The sequence below is a fragment of the Photinus pyralis genome, unplaced genomic scaffold (assembly GCF_008802855.1).
Source record: "Photinus pyralis isolate 1611_PpyrPB1 unplaced genomic scaffold, Ppyr1.3 Ppyr1.4_LG6, whole genome shotgun sequence".
NCBI lineage: Eukaryota > Metazoa > Arthropoda > Insecta > Coleoptera > Lampyridae > Photinus > Photinus pyralis.
Genome location: NW_022170663.1, coordinates 8,424,875 through 8,439,017, shown reverse-complemented (window position 1 = coordinate 8,439,017; position 14,143 = coordinate 8,424,875).

The following is a 14,143-nucleotide window of genomic DNA, read 5'->3' as shown; positions in this document are numbered from 1 at the left end:
TCAGACGTTCAACAGCTGCTGTAGCTGATTGTGGCTTCGAAGAAATTGAACATCCGCCTTTTATGGTCCAGATGTGGCACCCAGTAACTATTTTTTGTTCCCGAATCTCAAAAGAACACTAAAAAGGACAAGATTTAGGGGCAATGATGAACTTATTTATATTTTATTTTTATTATATTTACGATTATTTTATATTTACGATGGGCTGACAAATTAGAGGACCAAAAATTTACATTTTTTTCATAGGGCATCCTGTATGTGTTCTAAATTCTAATTAACCTAAAACCAATGGTAAAATTATATATTTCAAAGAACATGCGAATTATAACTTTAACTACCTCACAGATCTAGGGATATCTACATGTAGGTACCAAATTGTACCTAAATTTCCGCTGCTAATAACCGAAAGGTGGATGCAGGTTTAAATAAAAAAAAACGCATTTACAAGCCTTTGCCTATTGTTAAAATTACTTCAGGCTTCATTCATTTATTAAGCGACAGAGCAAAGCGATGCAAGCTTTATTGTGGAGTCGATGGTGTCCGTCTGTCTGTGAACACGATAACTGCCAAATAGTACGTCGGGTACATGGCTAGAATGGGGAAAATACTGCACTTTTTGATTGGAATATGCCACTTTCTGTGGTAATAGTTAATACCAAAAGGCAACTTTTGAGATAGGGAGCCATTCGAAAATCCGTGCAGGAAACCAAAATGGTAGCCGTTAAAATGGCGCCATTAGCCGCAATACATTTTTTTGTATCTCTGCTCCTAATAGTCCGATTTTAATTTTCTTTTTTTTTATTGAAAGCTCTTGTGACGAGGAAACTTTTTTGCTATATAACATTTATCTCTAAAACTTAAGGATTTAGCACAATTTTAAAAAAGTGTTTTTTTTACGAATTTGAATCACAAGTAAGCTCTTAATTGTGCAATATCCCGGTCTTTTCGACAAAAAAGGCCATCGTTTAGAAATTCAATCGATACAACCCCAAAAGTCCTTGTATGTACCCTGCAAGTTCGGAAAATTTCAATCCGCCATGTTTTATTTTAAAAAAATGCGCAATATTTGTTTCATCAGGCACGAGATCAGACATTGTTATCAATTTTTTTCTCTGAAAAACAGAAAATATACTCTGCTTTTAAGGTAATTAAAGAAACACTCAGTATATCAACTTTAACTCTTACCCTTGCTCTTACTTATCCTATTTTATTTAACTAGTTGGTTTAAGCTACGACGAATGTGAAATCTGGAGTGCTTATTTATCAGATCATGGGTTTTTTCGAGGGTTTTCTCTCGGGTTTTCGTTAAGAATATTAACGGAATATTATGATTTCCAAGTTTTAGATACCTATCCAGTTGAATCATTTTTATTATACAGGTAATCCACCTTCTGTAAGCGGACGATAGAGCCTCAATGGTTGAGATTAATGGTAACGGTTTGTTGGTACGAGAAGCCTAAGGGGAAGCCTAAAACGTATTTTTAGGTATATAGGGTGTTCTCGAGGGCAGCCTATCCTTTTTAGCGCATTTCCACAAAAATAAAAAAAAAATGCGCTATTGTGGCCACTTTGTCCGTCCGTCCGTCCGTCCGTCCGTCCGCTAACTTTGCGACGCTACTAGTTTTTTTATCTTAAGAGCTATTGTTCTACTTTTTTCGCTATTTGGTTCGTTATGGTGTCGAGTCTTGTACCAAGGAAGGATTTTTTTCTGTACCGCTTACAAAAAAAGTTATTGTAAAAAAAACAAAAAACCGTTTTTTTACATGTTCTATAATTTTACACTTTTGCCGTTTATTAACGATCCTAGAGATCGTTTATAATTTTGCATTGCTATCTGTCGCCTGCCGGTTGGTCTCTCCGTCTGTTCCTTTGTCTGTCTGTCAATCTATCTGTCCGTGTGAACGATAACTTTGTTTAGAAATGTTCGATCGCTTTTACATCTCCGTTAGTTATGAACTGAATTGCATGAAATTCAATATGGGCATAGATTTAGCCATATAATACGTAATGCCAAAAGTTGAATTGAATCGATTCAAAATTCACAGTGCCCTTTTCGCATCTCGACCATTTATAAACCGAATTGCAAACTTTTTTACTTATAAAAGTATTTGAATGAAATTTGATACATAGGCATTTGGAATAAAGGAAAATCAAACGCCAATTTCAAAATTTGGTTTTGCGCATGCGCAGTGCCAACTTTTTTATTTATGGAAGAATTTAAACAAAATTTGATACATAGGCACTTGGGATAAAGGAAAATCAAACGCCAATTTCAAAATTTGGTTTTGCGCATGCGCAGTGCCAACTTTTTTATTTATGGAAGAATTCAAACGAAATTTGATACATAAGCACTTCGAATAAAGGAAAATCAAACGCCAATTTCAAAATTTGGTTTTGCGCATGCGCAGTGCCAACTTTTTTATTTATGGAAGAATTTATACGAAATTTGATACATAGGCACTTGGGATAAAGGAAAATCAAACGCCAATTTCAAAATTTGGTTTTGCGCATGCGCAGTGCCAACTTTTTTTATCTATGGAAGCATTTAAGTGAAATTTGATACTTAGGCGCTTGGAACAAAGGAAAATCTAACATTACTTTCAAAATCTAGGTTTGCGCATGCGCAGTTCCAACTTTCTTATTTAGAAAAGCATTGAAATAAAATTCTTCTCATAAACTGAAATTGAAGTAGCACGTCAAAAATGGATTGCCCATGTGCAACGCTATCTTTCATATTTGTGGCTGGATTTTTACGATTTTAACAGAAGTTGCATCTTACAAATGGGAAATGAATGCAAGTGGAAATGCGCTTTATGTAAATCGTTTACGATTACTTTTTAACTTGTTTGTATTTTGTATAGGTATCCCCGGGTATCCCTTAACAAAAGACTTATTTTTGTCGGTCTTATTGGTTTTTTTTCGTAATGCTAACCGCGAGGCTAACCGTTTTCCGGATATGCTTTTTATACAGGGTGAAAATTTTATCTTTAAAACATTTTTTAAGGAAGCTTTTTATGACATCCATAATTATAAAAAGTTTGCTACCAATCCACGTACATCAATTTGGGGTCAGTAGCATACTTCTGTACAGTCAAAGGGGACATATTGTTTTTAAATAGCAACCACTATTTTCTTGCCGTAGTGAATTATTTGTCGATACAAACTGATACAATAAAACTCGTTTTTGAAATAATTGAATTTTAATATTTCATTAGCTAATCGACTTCGAATCGTATAGACCGATTCATCATCAGACCTTAAGACCTTAAGAGAAAAGACCGGGATATTGCACAATTAAGAGCTTACTTGTGATTCAAATTCGTAAAAAAACACTTTTTTAAAATTGTGCTAAATAATTAAGTATTAGAGATAAATGTTATATAGCAAAAAAGTTTCCTCGTCACAAGAGCTTTCAATAAAAAAAAAGAAAATTAAAATCGGACTATTAAGAGCAGAGATACAAAAAAATGTATTGCGGCTAATGGCGCCATTTTAACGGCTACCATTTTGGTTTCCTGCACGGATTTTCGAATGGCTCCCTATCTCAAAAGTTGCCTTTTGGTATTAACTATTAACTATTAACCACATGTAATAATTTTATTGAAAATGGGTCAAATCCAATGACCCCGTGGGGTCAAGCCTCTCTGTATCTGGAAAATGCTTGAACCTGTTCGGTTCAAACTGTGATAGTGATAGACCTACATGCCAAATGTAACAAGCCTATTGAAAATGGGTCAAACCGAGGTGCTGAAGTGCCGTTTTTTTAGATACGCTTTAGGGGTTTATCGAGTTTAGTTAAAGTCAGATGAACATGTTTTCTATTCAATATTTAAAAGATTACATATTTATAGGGCCTTTTCTATATTAAAGTTTTAAAATTCAATTGTTTTAAATGGAACATCCTATATATAATACCTTAGCTTTCATTAACAATGTCTTATACCATTGTTCTTATACCTATCTCCAACAGTATTCGAAATATCTTAATTTTCTCGGTTTTGTTGGATTTTTATATAGAATAATTTAGAAAGAAGCGGAATTGCTCGTTCTAGAAGACTGGAAGACTTGTAATCACGGGGGTACCACAACCTAACACAAATCCCAGAAAAAGCAAGCGATCAACTGTTGCAACCGTTCTAGTGGCGTGGGTACTAAAAAATTACTTTTTCCCTTCCACATTCTAGTGGATTCAGTTGTGAGCCTGTGTAGCTGTTGATGAGGGCCAAATTGTGAAAAACTACAAGGCAATTATGGTAGAACGAAATTTTTAACAACATAGCAATTTTCAAGTAATTACTAATTATTAACACTTATGCGGAAATTTCGAGGGAATAATACTAGGAATAATAAGGGTATTCGGAGGACATATTGGGCCGTATGAATAAAAGTAAGCAAATGCTTATACTTGCAAAATTCAAAGTAAATACTCGTAAGTGCTCCTTCGCACGGGGTGACTTAGCAGCGCTTCTAAGCAGAAGGACAGGACGCAGAGCAGTGCTGCTAAACCATGCTAAACAGACCAGTATGAAGGGGCAGTTACGAGTATTTACTTTGAATTTTGCAAGTATAAGCATTTGCTTACTTTTATTCATACGACCCAATGAGCAAATAAAGAACAAACTTATTTCGTAAATTTAACTGAATTATAACCTATAGGTATACTTAATAGGCGAGTAGATGCGAATTTTTAAACTCGCCCGCGCACCTCGACGACGATGCTCCCCAGCCGCCCAGCAAAATTTCCCAGGAAATAATAAGAAATGCAGAAAATTAGTCCTAGCCCTACATGGAATTGTAGGACATTTGATGATTAAAGCAAGCCACTTTGTATATTGGACCAAAACCAACCTTTTATCAGTGGAGCAATCCGCTCCTCTCTGACAGGGAAGTGTAAACCACCCATAAAGGTACATTTTTTTCTAGTTTTTGACATTTTACAGGAAAACTACACTCTTTATCAAAAAAGGTGTGAGTACCTTTTTTTTAGAGCATAAAATTCCCTGTCCTTACCATAATCACAGATACACGCATTCTTTGCATCTTTAATAAAGGGTGTAGTTTTCCTGTAAAATGCCAAAAACTAAAAAAAAACATCTTTAGGAGCAGCTCAACCTTCTCTGTCACTCTTGCTAAAAATGTTGGTATTCGTCCAATATACAATTGTGTAATGTAGCTCGATTTAATCATCAAACAACCTATAATCGCATTTTTCGGCTTGTAAGGGTAGGACTAAATGTAAAGAAGATGAAAATTTGTGGGAAAAAGCAAAGTACCACAGTAGTTTTTAAGGAAATATCGTTAATTATTTCGCACCGACCTGGAGAAACCATATTCCCAGAAACTTTGGGGAAAATAAGGGAAATAGTGGCAATAAAACAAATTCTGGGTTTGAAAAATTTGCAGGAAATATACAGAAATTTTGAAATCGGAGAAAATTCTAGAAAAGAGGAAGAAATTTTAGGGACATAAAAACAGTTTTTTAGCACTCAAATTGGTGAGAGTTTGTAGATTTAAGAGGAACATTTAGAAGAATAAAGAAACTGTAGGAGAACATAAGCAAATTTTGTCGTCCAAATAGGAAAATGTGAGGAAATTCTAAACAAGTTAAAAAGTAATCGTAAACGATTTACATAAAGCGCATTTCCACTTGCATTCATTTCCCATTTGTAAGGTGCAACTTCTGTTAAAATCGTAAAAATCCGCCCACAAATATGAAAGATATTTGCACATGGGCAATCCATTGTTGACGTGCTACTTCAATTTCAGTTTATGCGAAGAATTTCATTTCAATGCTTTTCTAAATAAGAAAGTTGGAACTCCGCATGCGCAAACCTAAATTTTAAACTAATGTTAGATTTTCCTTTGTTCCAAGCGCCTAAGTATCAAATTTCACTTAAATAGTTCCATAGATAAAAAAGTTGGCACTGCGCATGCGCAAAGCCAAATTTTGAAACTGGCGTTTGATTTTCCTTTATCCCAAGTGCCTATGTATCAAATTTCGTTTAAATTCTTCCATAAATAAAAAAGGTGGCACTGCGCATGCGCAAAACCAAATTTTGAAATTGGCGTTTGATTTTCCTTTATCCCAAGTGCCTATGTATCAAATTTCGTTTAAATTCTTCCATAAATAAAAAAGTTTGCACTGCGCATGCGCAAAACCAAATTTTGAAATTGGCGTTTGATTTCCCTTTATTCGAAGTGCTTATGTATCAAATTTCGTTTAAATTCTTCCATAAATAAAAAAGTTGGCACTGCGCATGCGCAAAACCAAATTTTGAAATTGGCGTTTGCTTTACCTTTATCCCAAGTGCCTATGTATCAAATTTCGTTTAAATTCTTCCATAAATAAAAAAGTTGGCACTGCGCATGCGCAAAACCAAATTTTGAAATTTGCGTTTGATTTTCCTTTATTCCAAGTGCCTATGTATCAAATTTCATTCAAATACTTTTATAAGTAAAAAAGTTTGCAATTCGGCTTATAAATGGTCGAGATGCGAAAAGGGCACTGTGAATTTTGAATCGATTCGATTCAACTTTTGGCATTGCGTATTATATGGCTAAATCTATGCCCATATTGAATTTCATGCATTCAGTTCATAACTAACGGAGATGTAAAAGCGATCGAACATTTCTAAACAAAGTTATCGTTCACACGGACAGATAGATGGACAGACAGACAAAGGAACAGACGGAGAGACCAACCGGCAGGCGACAGATAGCAATGCAAAATTATAAACGATCTCTAGGATCGTTAATAAACGGCAAAAGTGTAAAATTATGGAACATGTAAAAAACGGTTTTTTGTTTTTTTTACAATAACTTTTTTTGTAAGCGGTACAGAAAAAATTCCTTCCTTGGTACAAGACTCGACACCATAACGAACCAAATAGCAAAAAAAGTAGAACAATAGCTCTTAAGATAAAAAACTAGTAGCGTCGCAAAGTTAGCGGACGGACGGACGGACGGACGGACGGACGGACGGACGGACGGACAAAGTGGCCACAATAGCGCATTTTTTTTTTATTTTTGTGGAAATGCGCTAAAAAGTGAAATAAGTAAATGATGAAATTTATCCTGTACAATGATAAAAATGGAAGGAAAAGTAAAGAAATTAGCGACAGTCTTTAGACAGTAAAGAAGAATCTAGTTCTCAAAAAATTAAATGAGTATTTGAAATCTTAAGGCTAATAGCAGCAAAACCGTAGGGAAAATTCGTGACTAATCAACAAAAGGTTGAGAAAATGAATAATTCTGAAGAAACACAATGGTATTCTTGAAAATATTCTAATTACACAAAACTTAGAAACAACATATGACAATTTTGGAAAAAAATAGAGAAATTTTCGAGAAACTGAGAAAATTATATGCAAATAATAGAAGATTTTCCTGACCTGGGGGAAAAATCTAGGTATATCCACAATGCTCCTAAGTTTTACATAGCCTGGGATGGATTTATCAATTCTGTATGAATTTCTTTTAAATTCCTACCTTAGACGGCGCACTTTTAGTGGGAAAAAATTCTGACTGGCAAAATTAGGTACCTGTGGGAAATATCTAACTGCCGAGCAACAAAATGATCACAATTTCGTGAAATTTTATTTATTTAGTAACAAAGCAGAGGTGATCTTTTTTTGATACTATTTTTGATAGGAAGGTGTCACGCATTATGTACCCACCTAATCGGAATACCATGCGGGAGGGATAATAAATAAATAAAATAAATCTCGTATGAAAGTATGAACAGATCATCTTTATGTTCAAAGATCCCAGATGTTCGTCGAGATGAACTTTTTGGGTAGGAATTTTTGAAGACAAATTCGAAAATAAACACCTATACGTAAAGCCCATCCCCTATGCGCTATAGTTGCTCAAGGAAAAAATGCTGCAAACGGTTGCAGGCATAATTTTGGATACTTGATTTATTTATAAATAAAATAAAAATAAATGTGCTACAGCTCCCTTTGTAAGCACGGGGATTTTCATTCGTCGATCAGAGATCAGTAAAACTACGCCTGAGTGACGTCATGGCGCTAAGTAGATAATTTCAACAAGCACCCTCGTAAGTACGACATTGATCTATGTTGACTAAAGAGAAGACACTTGAATTATTATTAAGCCCACTCGGTAATAAAAAAGATCATTACAAGTGGGTTGCCGTTTCGAAAAGAAATTGGTATTTATAGATCGGATGATAAAAATGATAAACTTGGTCCGAGAAGACAATCAGTTGTTTTTTTTGGGGTAACATTTTGGGAAATTTGACCAAGAGACTTAGAAGAATTCATTCTTCTGTACCAGTCTGAAGAGAAAGGTAGTAGCTATATTATTATTATATTATACCTATAATCGTAGAACATATTATATACAGGGTGGTGACTTGCGTAACGCATCATAGGAATTTCAATGTAAAATTCATAGCATGCGATTATTGGCTCCCCAAATTATTTTAGAGCAAAAATGTATTAAGGTTTTTTGTAGAAAAAATTTTTTTACGTCAATCAACCGTATTAGTTTTCAATTTTTTGCATAATAAAGACGAAAAATTGGAAAAATAAATCCCCCATATTTTTCAATAATCTATGATGCCATGGAATTTTATAATACAAAAACTATAACTATAAAACAAATCAAATTCTATCAAAAAGTATTATATTTAGAACAGCGAATTTAACATAAAGAAAGACCAAATTACTAAAAACGGTTTCCTAATATAACAATTTACAATAAATTTTCGAATAAGTCACCATTAACTGCAAGACAGTAACCAAGTCGATCATAAAATCCATTTCGAACTGCTGTAAATTGATAACTGGATATCTTTTTGTTTTAGAAAATTCCATGGCAACACAGATTAATTATTGAAAAAGATGCAGGTTTTATTTTTCCATTTTTCTGTCTATATATGAAAAATATTGAAAACTAATACGGTTGATTGGCGTAAAAAAAATTTTTCTACAAAAAGCTTTAATACATTTTTGCTCTAAAATAATTTGGGGAGCCAATAATCGCATGTTATGAATTTTACATTGAAATCCCTATGATACGTTACGCAAGTCACCACCCTGTACCTATATGTATTACCTACAGTAGGTATTATCTTGCTATAGTTTATAATTATATAAGTGATTTTTTAAGGAATAATTTCAGATCAATCCTATTGATAGTATTACACCTACTCATTGTATACTAATCGTGTAGCTGACGTAGGTACACAATGCAATGGATAACGTATAGTAATTGGCATTTTCGAATGCACGGAACTTACTCTGCGATTTGCGATTCGTTTATTTTGCAAATGTACCCATATAAACCCTTTGATGAGAGTGCACGTACTCATTTGTTAATATAATTAAAGGGGATTATCTGCTTGCGGGACTTTCGCGGGAAAACCTCGACAAAACTATTGTTACAATACCTACCTTTTTATTTCCTATTCGCAATATTATACACGTCAAGTATATTGAAAATTACGTTGAACTTTAGATTGCTGTAATACGAGAATCGCACCTGATGTCCGACGACGACGCCTCGGGCCTTATTCGTCTTTCCTTAATAGTTTTTAGATGCAATATGAGACTCGCGATCACATGTTTCGTGGACGCATCATCATTAACAGGACGTATAACGAAGGGTTGCTAGGGGTTATAGGAACAACTACGTGGTTAGAAAAGAAATTATTTGAACCACTCAGGCACCTATTATCTAAATGTTTCGACGCAATTAAGAATTATTTATTCATACTTCATAACTAAATTTTTTCGTAATCACCCCCTATTACCATGGTCAAGTGTATAGAACTACGGGTACCTTCAGTCCCTCGTGCTCTTAATTCTGCATTCCATTTCCGATTACTATTGTGTGGTCAGAGACGAAATGTAAATCTACAAATTTTCGTACTGTTTATTGTTAAAACAACAACAGTGAAAAAGAGCACATATAGACCGGAGAAAGTATTTTCCAAATCGGTCCAGGAAACGTTGCTGCAGATCACAGGGTGAAATAACATCTAATAGATTTTGGTTCTGTAGAATCCAAAAAGAAATAATATTCGCAGATTAGGGATGAACACTTTGCGACCATCTTTTTCCAAGTATTATGCTACTTGGGATCCACAAGACGTTCCGCAACATTTAGCTTCCTTACGTAGAAACGAAGAATTGAAACTTGAGGTGCTGTCAAAGAAGCTCATAACACTACTAACAATAGCAACTGCCCAGCGTAACATTAGCATTAATTAAATTATCTGGTATTTTCAAGGACAACTACTTTACGCAAATCCCAGACAGGATAAAAACCACTAGTATTGGAAGTAATCAACCGTATCTGGAAGTTCCTTTTTTCACACATACCTAAGTCTGTCTTAAAATTCTATAAAAGAGTGTAGTGTGAAGAAGTGTATTGACATTGCGAGGTAATTAAGACTTTATGAACCTGTTTCGATGAAGCGCTTGTAGCGTGGTATTTGTCTCTGAACCTGAGTGCTAATTTCTTTCTTACATCAATTGTCGAATAAATTTGTGTTGTGTGTAGGTAAATGAACAATTTTTTTATCAACTTGAGCCTGAATTACGATCCTGAATTGTAGTTAAGTGTTTCATGTTCTTTTTGTGAGTGACTTTAGTAACTTCAACTACCTGGACAGGTGTTTTGTGGGAGGCTTAGTGACCATTTGCCATTGTACACAACAATATTAAGTAAACAGGAATTTTGTGTAACAAAAAAGCACTTTTTAGTAGATTTTGACGTACAGAAGAAAAAATACAACCAAGAAACGATTACTGCGACAAAGTTAAAACGATTTTTTTTAAGAAAGAAAGCAAAACAAAGCGTATAGTTTTACTCGGAAATTGGTTGAATAGTTTTCATCAGAAAAGAAAAACACTTTATAATGAGTTTGACTGTGTTCTGCCAAATATTGATACGATCTTCTAATGTTATTTTTTTGTTTCGTTTTAGAGGAATTTTTCTTCATTTACTATTTCTTCGTTATTATTTCTAGCTCTCCTGGATAATTTGTTAGTTCGTTTTGAGTACAAAATACCTACGTTTCTGCCATTTGCGCGAATGATATTCATGAGTTCCCTCAATAGCTCCCTCAAATGCCTTTTACAGTCGTTAAAAATAGTAATAATTGGAAATCGTAGACACGCGAAATGGAACGTTTTCATAGGCCACGTGCTCTGATTCGTAATCTTAAACTAGGTATCATCTTATCGTCGTGAGATTCAGAAAAAATTTTCAAAGCGTGTTTTTCCATTCTGTAATTAACTAAAATTTCGTTTAGTTAGAGTGTATGTAGAAGGCGAAAATGTATAGATACTTTATACTGTTATGCAATATAGGTACCTATACCTAGTCTGCACACTACCAATAGGGTGAATTTGTCATGTGATCAATTTGTCCGATTCTGAATTGTAAATATATTCAATCCATACCTAACAAATTTAATAGATGTTTAATGTTCCATATGACAATTCGTACAATATCTAAGGATTTTATGTCAAATGCAGGTAACCCCTCTTCCGATGCCGAGGCTGTGCGTCATTATTCCGCACAGATTCACTTTTTCGCCTGCACGTAGGTACAAATTTAAAAGTTATTATATTCGGAATGAGTGGAGATTTAATTAGACTACACACTATTTACTTTCAAAGCCGGCGACCAGGTGTAATTAAACCAACTGTGGTCAACATGATTTCTTATGCGTCTTCTATGCATTCGCGGAAAAGACATATTAAGTAGAGAGAATTTTCTCTCAAGACTTTTCTTTTAGGCTTCTCCAACATAGAATATCTACTTCTGGTTGGTAAAGTATAAGACAAGAAAAATGGACTCGTGGAATACCGATAATTTATTTTTTATATCGAGTAGTAGGTAATTACATAAAGGTTGCCTACTTACTGAAAACGTCAGTGACAGGAGTGGAGACACTCCAAGTTACTAAGAAATGGGGGCCCTTGTGTCATGGTGCAAGAGCAAGATAACAATGACGAAAAACCAAAATTGGAAGAAAAATACACGCAATAAAAAGTAGAGTTCAGAACGCCAGCTATAATGCTCTGAAAGTGCTTCAAGTACTCTAAAATGCACTATGATCGCGTGTAATAGGTTTTCGAAAATCCAGAATTTTTTAGGATATTTCCATTTCCAGAGAATCCAGATTACGTGAAGGATTTGAAGGGATCTACAGCTCTCTGGCGTGAATAGAAAGCCCTAAGACCTAAACGCTAGAGGACACGTGAAAGCTGGTACTCTAAATTATCTGGGGAAGATCTAAACAACTTTGGGAGGGCGCTAACGGGCTTTGAAGAAGAGATATAAAGCAGTCGGAAATGTCTAGGATAATAAAGGTTCATGGGACGCATCCGACTTTGATGCCTTTCAAAGCCTCTGAATTGTTCAAAAAGATTCCAGGAAGGACTGAAAAGCTAAAAACGCTTCTATTCCGTAAGAGTTGTTATAATATTGTTAGTTGCCTAAAAGTTCTCCTGGGCCTGTGTAAGTGTGCCATAAAGCTCTGAAAAGCGCGTTGCAAGATATGTAAAGCTTCAGAACCATTGAGTACATTGTATAATAAATATACAATCATAGAACGGCCGTAATTGTAACGAAAACGTATAGAAATGAAGGTGATTCAGCTTTGCCTGAAAATGGGTTTTCATTCAAAAATTCCAAGATTGAGCAATCCATGCACCCATCGGAAATGGCAACCGTATCGCCATATGTGAAACATAAATAACTCTTACTAAATCGGATCACTCGCAAGCTCGCTCGTGTCGCAAACGTCACTCTTTTGAATAATAAGCGTCGTAACATGGCAGCTTTTGTACGTTTTAAACAAGGAAGGAATAATATTTCAAGGTCCACAAAAATTACAGCACTCACAATAGACGAATGGTTATGTAAAGGCGGTGGTTGAAACCCGGTTTCAGTACTAGTTCAATTCTTTTCGGTTCCGGTTTTTAATACTAAGGGTTTCAACATAAACAAATAAAAAACATCGTCACGCAGACGTCAATTTAGCCTTAACACCAGCAATAATACTGGGAGACAAGTACAAATCTGGTGGGTTGTTTATGAATAAACACAAAGTAGATTTACTTCTTGAATTGGTATCTCTAGTGTTGTTTATTCCTTTAGAAATGTTTGTAAATGCATAATTCCTGTTTAAATTTGGTCGATTTGTAATTGTTCAATTCAGATAGGTTGTTAAAAGTAGGTTACATCTGGTCGTTTACTATAAGAAGTGTTTCTATCAGGCGAAAATTAAATTAACACACCTGTGTTATCGCTGATAAGAGAATGCAGGTGTTACGAAGAATTGTGCGTTTCATCTGGAGAACGGAGACGTTTGGCGCATTCCGTTATGGCTGGCGTTTATCAAATCTAATTGTGATTGGTGGTTGATTTGAAAATCCATGAGGAAGGCGTTTGTTTTATGGTGGAAGTGATGTTTCCTTAAATACTGGAGACAACGATAACGGTTTTTTTTCGTGAAGCTTTGAGATCGTGTAGGTACACTTTCTTACGCGAAATTTTCGGGCTGTCGGCCTGTTTAGGTGAAAACGTAATTTGTCGGTATCGAAATAAAGTGTGCAGAAGAAGTAATCCGATCTTACATTTAGTTATTACATCGTGAAGTGAAGGAGTACTTTCGAACTGTTTGTTCGTATTCGAAAATAGTAGTAATTCGAGGTTGCGTTATTGTTCAATTTTTCTTTTATGTTTTGTAGAATAAATTTTTGTCTTTGTCATTTAAACTGTGTGTTTAATCGAACCCAATGTGTGTCACAGATATAGTTTTCATGTCAGATTTTTCTATTCGGTGCCAAGAATTATGTAAGGTATTAATGAAAATTTATGTAATTAATTTGTTTTTAATTATGGTGGTCAGTTTTAGTGTGACTGTGTATTATACATGATATCTAAAACGGGTTCCAAGTGAGGGGCGTATAGATTCAATCGGTTTCGGCTCTGGTATCGGTTCCTTTGCGGTTTCGATTCCAACTACTGTGTAATAGTGAGTTTTTATTTAAAAAGAAAAGCTTATAATTTTGTTAACTGGGAAGAGATATAGGTACTGTTATGTGTACTTAAAGGGTGGCTTATGGACCATTTAAAACAAATTAATCAAGGAAACAAA